Here is an 8,746-nt window from a genome sequence, read left to right as displayed (position 1 = left end):
TCAGTCATTTATGCAACAGCATTTACGCGTGTAGCTCTGAAAAGCAGGTGATGTGAGAGATGGCCACTTTGAAGAAATCAAGAACATGTGGGTTGTTGCAAAGTGTGAATGTCCTAAAAACTGGGTTCCTCATGTCTCTTTTTGAAAGGTGGCACACCAGCATTTAAATTCTAGCCCCTGAAACATCCCAGGGGAGTTACTCCTAGTTATTCCTCTTTGTGAAAGAAAGAAAAGCCCTTCCTGGCAGATGTGACAGTGTGGTATGCAAGCAGGAGCAAAAGGCTTTATTCTGCTGCTACATAGTTTCCAGGGCCAACAGAAGCCTCTGCAAGATAGAGTAATGGTCAGGCAGGAAAAAATGGTGTTTGTGTTTCTCACTGGGTCAGACCTCAAACCCTGTCTTTTCCCAACAAAATGCTTGCTGCATGTGGCGTATGATGCATGGGCTATGGGAGCAGATCGAAGGCATGAAGACACTCGAAGACACCTTGAAGACACTTTATTAAAATCAAGCAAGCCTTTTATACCTTTAGAGGGAGGGGGCTGACGTGTCAGCCTGTAACTATGCTCAGTAATTTTCCATTCTTACTTCTTTTTTCTGTTGTAGACACGGCAACTTAGCAACTCCCTTTAACTACAAGGCCACAAGCTCTGAAGACTACTCCATATCTTAAAGTTTCTCTTCTTGCTCCCATGGTTTCCTTCCAACAAGCATAGCTGTGTCTCTCTCCCAAGACCGGTTTTTGCTCACTGACGCTGTTGAGCTAGCTTGAGACATACCCACATCTGCAGATGAGCGGGAAATAATAAAAAAAAACCCAACAAACTGCCTAAATGGGCAGAGGTTTCAGAAGATGGGTCATGGTTCAAATTATTTTTCCCCCTTTGTGGGTTGACCCCTTTCAGTCTGATGAAAGCAGCACACACAAAGTGATGGGCAGAAAAGGACAGCAAGAGGCTGCAAACACACTGTCACATTATCGCTGTGAGTTCAGAGCCATGCTCTACAGATGGGAACAATAAGAAGCAATTATACACATCTGGGCTCCTGCCCTTTAAAATAAAATTTTAGATCAATACATTTTGAATATAGTGAGCTGGAGGAGGCTGCTTGACGTTCAGAACAGCAGCTGCATGCAGGCTGCTGAAATATTAAACTTCCATCATCTGAAGCTTTTTGTAACGTTTTGAATCTCTTATTAGTGTTAACAAAACACTCACATCAGGGGGTGCTTTAAATTCTGGCCACACTTTTCAGCTTAATTCCAGAAGCCAAAAATCATCTCCTTTTTAATGCTGAAAGTTGCAGATAGCCTTGAAGAAAATTATTAGCCACAGAAGAAAGAGATTGAAAACCTAATGTTTCTCTAAACTGGGAACAAGAAAGAAGAGACAAGCAGCTTATTTTCCCTTTGACACAGATGTACCCAGACATTACAAGTTCTTGGGAAATCACCTAAAATAGACAAAAACAAGACAGTCATCTCAGAGAATCAGCAGCTTGCATTTTCACTGGGCTCAGCCAGGCTGCATGCAGCCATAAGGCCACCACACAAGCATCACTCAAAGCAGGCATTCAAAGAAACATGGAGTTGAATATGAGAAAACCTTCCTAGCCAGATTATAAACCCTGTGAAGGGGCTTTGCTGTAGATGTGTTTGCATCTTTTACAACAGTCTTTTAACTAATGACAGAAAGTAGGGACTGAGAGATTTAATTTCCAGTATAACTTCAAGCAAAACATTCAATCCCCAGCCACGTGTACTCGATGTGTTGGGAGTCACCAGGCTTTTGCACAGTCTGGCAAGTTCTCTTTGTCCATGTGCAAACCTTTGAAACCATGTGGCTTGCTCTTTGAGGTGAACTTTTGCAAGGAACAAGGGAATTTGCTCTGAATCTCCCTAACATCTCTTCTTAGTGCAGTTTGCTGTTTGAGAATGGCTGAGCTTGAAATCATCAAAGGAGAGATCCCATACTCGGTGTTTGAGATTGCTCCTGTTGCAAGACCAGCAATGCATGTGTGTGCAAAGGGAAACTCCAAGAAATAGGGCATCTCAGGAGTTCATTATGATTACACAGTCTATTTCACATAGAAAAACCAGACCTACTCACTATTCTGACTCTGAAAGCTAGCTTTCTTCCTTTGCTTTTAAAGTTTTGCAATCCTATTTTTTTCTGATTTATGAATATATGCCCTCATTGCTGCCTTGATGGTGGAGAGATGGTACAATCAATTTCAAATTTCATTTTCAATTGCTTTGGTTCCACTGTTTTTAAATACATCTCTATTTCAGATGCTCAGCTGATGACTTTCAGTAAACTGATGTACTTTCATTGGTTACTATAGAAAAGCGTTGATCTGCAGCATGCAGAAATCATTCTATTACCCTTTCAGTTCACCTGTATTCCATCATACGACTGTGCTGCACACCTCTTTACCTTCCACCGGCTCTACAAAGGCCAACAGCAGCCAGAGGAAGGAAGACAAATTTCTGGTGAAATTCCTCAAGGTGAGAACTATGCAACCTGCATATGTGACCACCTGCATTTTCAAAATTATTGTGAAATGTCAGCCAGAAGCTCCTAACAGTTTGGGCCGGGGTGTCTATTCCCTACCTGACCATGAGTATTGTTCCTGTAGAACTAGCATCCCAGCCTCTCACAGATCACAGGGAAGCAGCTCCATTAACTCCAGTGAAGTCCTTCTATACACTTTAGCATGTTTTACCCCCAGCTGTGTCACCTGAGCCCATGAAACCAAGGCATGCCCTGTGATTAGCTCGACGCATCAAACCAGCAGGGTCTGAGCTCTGTATGTGCAGTATTTTTAATAGCCCACAAGTAGCACTTCAGACAGATTTGCTTACCCACTGTGAACAAGATGTATCAGGATGTGTGTTCAACAACGTGGAAAAGGACTGGGGAACAAATTCTCTTGATCGTCTGTGAGTACTAAAACCCCAGCAGAAAACCCAGTCTGGGGTGGAGAACTCCAGCGTGTTGCGTCTGCCATGAGAAAGACAGCCTCATCTTTGTCACAAACAAAAGAAATTGCTTTCAGCCAGGAGTATTATACAGCAAATGTAGGTCAGCTCAGCTTTCTGAGTGGCTTTCAGTGGCCACACAAAGAACAAATAAGCTCTCAGCTCCTCTGTTTCAGTTGCAACTGACCTCTCTTGCCTTCTTTGGCTTTCTATTCCAGCTCATAACAAAACCAACACCACTCCTACCTGGATAAAAATGTGATAGCCTCGGAGACCAAGTAAGTGTCATAAGCCACATTTTGAGTACAGCTGAAATTTGAGTAAGATACTGTTGTGACTGCCCAGGCTCCTGACAAGTGTTTCAGGAAGACATAACCCTATATGAAACCCGGCATCAGAGGACATGATTACCTTGCACGCACTAAACCACAAGTGCAGGTTTTAAGTGATACACTGCCTGTATGTCCAGGCTTTGCAGACATAGCTACAGTGGCCATCTTTGATAATCTGTCCCTTCGTTCCCTTTGGTTACTGTGTTCAGTGATCAGCTCCTGACTGCTGACAACATCTCTCAACTCAAACCTTGTTTGGGGTGCTGGGCTTTACACTATGGATGAACAAACGCATAACACATCATGAACAGGGAAGAAAGGGCAGGAGGTCAGTTTGCTCCAAGGAGGTCAGGGGTGCTCTTTCAGTGCACAAAAAGTAACATCCTGGGACAAAGTGCTGGCCTCCAGATATGCACCAGCATTGCCCTCCTCAGCCCGGTGCTGAGACACTGTTAATACACAGGCAGCGCCCACTCCTGACCTTTGGTTTGCTGGTGTCGCCCACTGCTTTGCCAAGCAGGAACGTCCGTCTGCAGGGAAACAAAGCCCTGCTCCGCTGCTCCTCATCTCGGCACCCTCCGCACATCCCTTTCAGCAGCACTGCCTTTCTGCAGTTTAAATGTTTCTTTTTAGAGTGCCTTTTATTTCCAGCTTGGAGAGCAGAGGGACGAGAGATGGGATAGGGATGCTGAAGTAGTAATTTACATAATCTGATTAACAGAGGATTATCCAATGGCTGCTGAACAGCCTTAGTGTGCTTGAGCTAAAAACCTTACTATTCATTGCTCTCACCACCCTGCAGGATGGCTGCACCTGCAGCACTAGCTAATTCTCTCCCGGGGACTTCAAGGAAGGAGAAAAGCGGGGGTATATTTTTATTATTATCTGGGGGAGGGCTGAGGAGCTGCAGCAACTTGTTCACAGTCCCTAATTGATCTGTCTGCATTAGTCTTCAGGAAGCTGAAATGAAAGCTGAGCCAGTTGGCATTATCAAGAACAGCCATCACCTTTGAAAAGGGCCAGCTTGTGTGGCTCCTCCCAGTCTCCCTGTGGGTAGGTCACTGGGGCCCATCCAGACCTGCCACAGAAAGGAGCTAGGCGGAAGGGTCCTGCACACACAAGAACCAAAAGCACCGTTTCCTCTGTGCTCACCAGTACCCTACTCAGCTGGGACCAAACCAGACCTGACCCTTTCTCCAACATCTCTAGAGAGCTTCTCAGGCTGCAGCCCACACCTCTCCCCCCAGGAGCAATGTAGTGACAGGGGAATGAGTATGCTCAGGGCTTACGAAGCCTCACACCCAACATGTTATCTTTTTATTGCCCACGAGCTACCACATAGCCCAGTTATCCAGGGACTTGGCTGAGGTGGCAACTGTGGGAAGGGCAGCAGGACCCACCAGAACAAACCAGCTGCACGCTCAGGAAAGAAGGAATGAGACTGCAAAACAGCTCTCCCACAAGCACAATCCAAGACCTCCCACACAGGAAAGCAGTTACCTCTCCTGTAGCAACTCAGCAGGGAGGCTAAAAAAAAAACTGAAGAGGAGGTGAACACCATAGCTCCTTGGACATACTGCAAAATTAACATCATCTAAGGGCATCGACAGGGACTGAGTCAAGCCCTCCCAGATGGAGGGGGAGATGGATGAATTTCAGGTCCTGTCAAGCTGAGTTCAGCTGCTGATTTCAAATAGAACCAGGTCTGCACCCCAAACGTCCACCCATGATGAAGGGGTGAAACTTTAAGCTGAGAAATATGTTAGCTGTAGAATAGAAAGAACTGAGGACACAGACCTCCAGATTAGGAGAAACAGCACATAGCATGTGCTGGACCCTCCCACACATATTCACATCAAAACCAGGGAAAGAAGAAAATTTTGGACATTTTTCCATTGTACAGAGGGACATCTGTAAGGCCAGGCAACTGTAAGAGGTTTTTGAGCCTTTCAAGGAAACAAAAACTGAACCTTCCAGAAGAGAAGAGACACAATTAAATTTAATCCTCCAGTAGAAATGCTGCAATATAATCACCCAAGACTAATTGTGAGTCTTTGTTTCCAGGAGCACGCTCCATCCTCACAGCTAGGTCTGGAGATGCTGGTGTTGCTTTACATATTCACTCATGCCTGCTGTATTTGTCTGGGGGCCTCTGAAGACCTGCATGACAGCTACCATTCACAGATACCACCTAAACAGATTTGCAGTGCAGTGTGGTTTTCTTACTCCTACCAACAGCAGTGGGAATGAAAAACGCTATATAATTATCTAGCTAAATAAGGAGATTGCAGGGTATCATGAAGTCATCCCGCCTGTTTGTTTCTCCGATTTCTTTTCCTTTTTCTGAAGCAAGAAGGGGAAGCCACTTCTGGCTTCTGGGGGAAAAGCACGAGAATAAAGGCTGGGAAGCATCCACCAGAAGAAACTTTGTGTGTACTGACAGCACATACACTGTCATCTTCACCAAGCATTTTTTTTCAAGGAGCTGCAACGCAGAGAGCTGCCCTTTTGCTGTGTGTTGCACAGAGACCAGAGCTCAAGCCTTGGTGTTACCTGGAAACAATAACTCCTCCCAGCTGCTGGCTGATGTGATTTGGCTTGCATAATGTGCAAAGCAGGACAGCAATTGCATCTGTTGGGATGTAGGGTGTCATGCAAGGTGCCCAATGTACTGGATGGCAGTGGTACCTCCATGCTCTGCAGTAAAAGTATCACCAAGATACTTCTGTGCTTTGGTGTAATTCATATCCCTGGATTTAACAGTTAACTAATATTAATACAAAGGAATAAACTATGTCCTTGGGTACAAAAGCTCTCCCACTTTGAGGGAGTCCATCTCTGTTGCTAAACTAATCCTTCTTACTGGCATCTGCCTGGATGCCAAGAGGAATGAGGAGCTGACAGCAAGTCCACTAACCCTTCCCCGCGCTGCATGCTGTGGAAAACCCGTTCCCTACAGTGCCTTATTTCTGCACAACTGTAGCTTCATGAGGTCCCCTTACACCAAACGTTGCACCTAGACCCTTGCCTCTTGAGCAGAAAAACATTTGAAAAGGAAAAGGGCAAAACAGAGGTGAGGGAACTTGCGCAAATTGGTGGATAAAATTTAGGCCCCTCCTTCACTAAGTCTTGTCACTTTAGCACAGGCCTATTCTGTATTTTTGAATTAAAGAGCTAGCATCAGGTGCAGATCATCTGACATCTCATGGTGTCCCAGGAAAGGAGGACATCACCACAGATCACCGGCACAGAGACAACAGCAGCATCTGTTTACTCCATCGTGTGTTCCCAGAGATGGACTTTTATGTGTTTTCCCCAGAGCTCAGCAGCCAGAACAATAAAACTTCCTCACAGCTGTTATTACTTTTTTCCACGCTTCTGTCCCCAGAAAAGGCTGCAGAGCTATTTAGCTGCCGTCCATTCCCCACATACACAAACTTGACCTACAGGAGGCACCGAAAATGCATATACAGAATGAACAAAATGAAGAAAAAAAACCTTCTCCTGAGCAGTAGGCACGTTTCTCTGAATAAATATTCAACCCACAAATAGCAGCAGCTTCTCCCCAGTAGGCAGTGGGCAAAGCTATGGAGCAAGAGGCATGCCAAGGAAAGAGACTCAAATGTCAGGGGCCAGGTCCACTGACAGTGGTTAGAGGAAAGGATGTATCTGTGCATGTGAGGAGACTGCACTATCTCTAGCATTAGAAGTCGGCTTAAACATAGACTGTTCTTATGAGAAAAGCGCAACAAACAGGGACGACTTCCTTTTTTCTTTTTCCACCCCTGCCCCCGTGCCTTTCCCAGCCAGCCTGGGCTCCCTGCACAGCTGAACAACTGTCTCAAAACACAGGACAGCTCAGCTCTGAAGCCCCTGCGTTATTTATGAGTTTGGAAGTCAGAGCCATTCGGTTCACTGCCAGTAAATGGCAATGATTGGAAGGAGGGAGGGGTAGGCTTGTGTGCAGCTCTTCATTCTCTATTCATTGTGAAAAGGGGATCACTCCAGCTAACTGGCCTGTGGAGATAAGGATTTCAGACAATCTGCATTAGCCTGATAAGCCAGGTTTGCATTTCATAAAGATTATTTGTTAAGAACCTCAGTAAAATAAAATACAGTCAGAAGGCTTATCAGCACAACTCATTTCCACTCACCCCTCTGCCCACCCCTGCTGACATTCCCACCCCCCCCCCCCTAAATAAAGCTGCCTGTTTGTGTCCCAGCTCTCTGGGATGGAGCACAGAGCGAGGATGAGAAGCAGTGGGGGAGGGCTGGGGAGGACAAGGAAGAATAGCCTGAAACCTCCCAGCTGCGGCTGGTCACTGTTAGAGCTGCAGTCCTCACCTGCACTGTGGGGGGGGGCAGCAATGCCCACCTGGTGGGTGGTTTGGGTTTGCCCCCTCTGGTGTAAACCAGAGCAGCTGGGCTGGCATCAGCAGCCTTCCCTCTTTGTGTCAACTAAGGATCAGATCAGGAAGGAGGAGTTTATATTCCTAGTTTCCCTCTACTTCATATTTTCCCCTTTCCTCGCATATGAAAATAAAATGGCCCCTAACACACAAAGCAGTAAAGAATCCCAAACCCATGGCAGTCTTCATTCTTCCCTCTAAGTAACTGGCCTTAGTCAAGCATTTTGATGTAAAACAGCCTTGCTGAATAATGGAAAACTATGAGAACAGCCCCCTGTGCTCCCCCTTTCCCCCCTTTCTTCTCAGCACCTTCAGTGTTAGCAGGGAATGTACCAGATCCAGGACCGTTCTGTTCGGACAGTGCTGCTTTCCCAGGAGGTAGATGCCCATTTCTGCACAGACCCTGGGCATTGTTCAGGTATCACACAGCGATCCAGGTGTATGACATGCCAGGTGAAAGGCAGCCAGCCACAGAAACTATTAACAACACAAGCTCTTGTACATTTTGACAACCAGCACAATCACAAAGTCACTTAAGCGTGTAATCTGTTGTTTCCAGCTGTCATTGCCGCACACACTTTTATTAAGAGTTTGTTGCAGAAAGACCTTAGTTACACAGCAAGTACTCTGGTAGAGCATAGCATTTCTACCTTACTACTTGCTAACATCATGGAGTAACGCACCAATTAGTACTATGAGTATGATCTTACTCACATCTTTTAAGGACTCCAACCCTCTGCATGAGCACCAGTGACCATGCACAAAAGTTGCATTAGCCCCGTTTCAAACACAGGTTCCTCCATTTCAGGCCTGTGTGTCCTGCTGAAAACCTGTATTTCAAGAAGTGAAATGGGAGATGGGGCAGTCTGGTCACCACTCTGGACAAAATCAAAAGCATCCAGCTCCAGGATTCAACCAGCTTCATGTCAGTCTGCCAGGTAAGATATTAGTAAGGATTGGTTAACAGTCAGAGAGGCTTAGAAGTGATACTGGGGAGGGCTTGGAAGACAGAGTGGTCAAA

Source organism: Falco peregrinus, chromosome Z, assembly GCF_023634155.1.
Source record: "Falco peregrinus isolate bFalPer1 chromosome Z, bFalPer1.pri, whole genome shotgun sequence".
NCBI lineage: Eukaryota > Metazoa > Chordata > Aves > Falconiformes > Falconidae > Falco > Falco peregrinus.
This window is presented reverse-complemented; position numbering follows the sequence as displayed.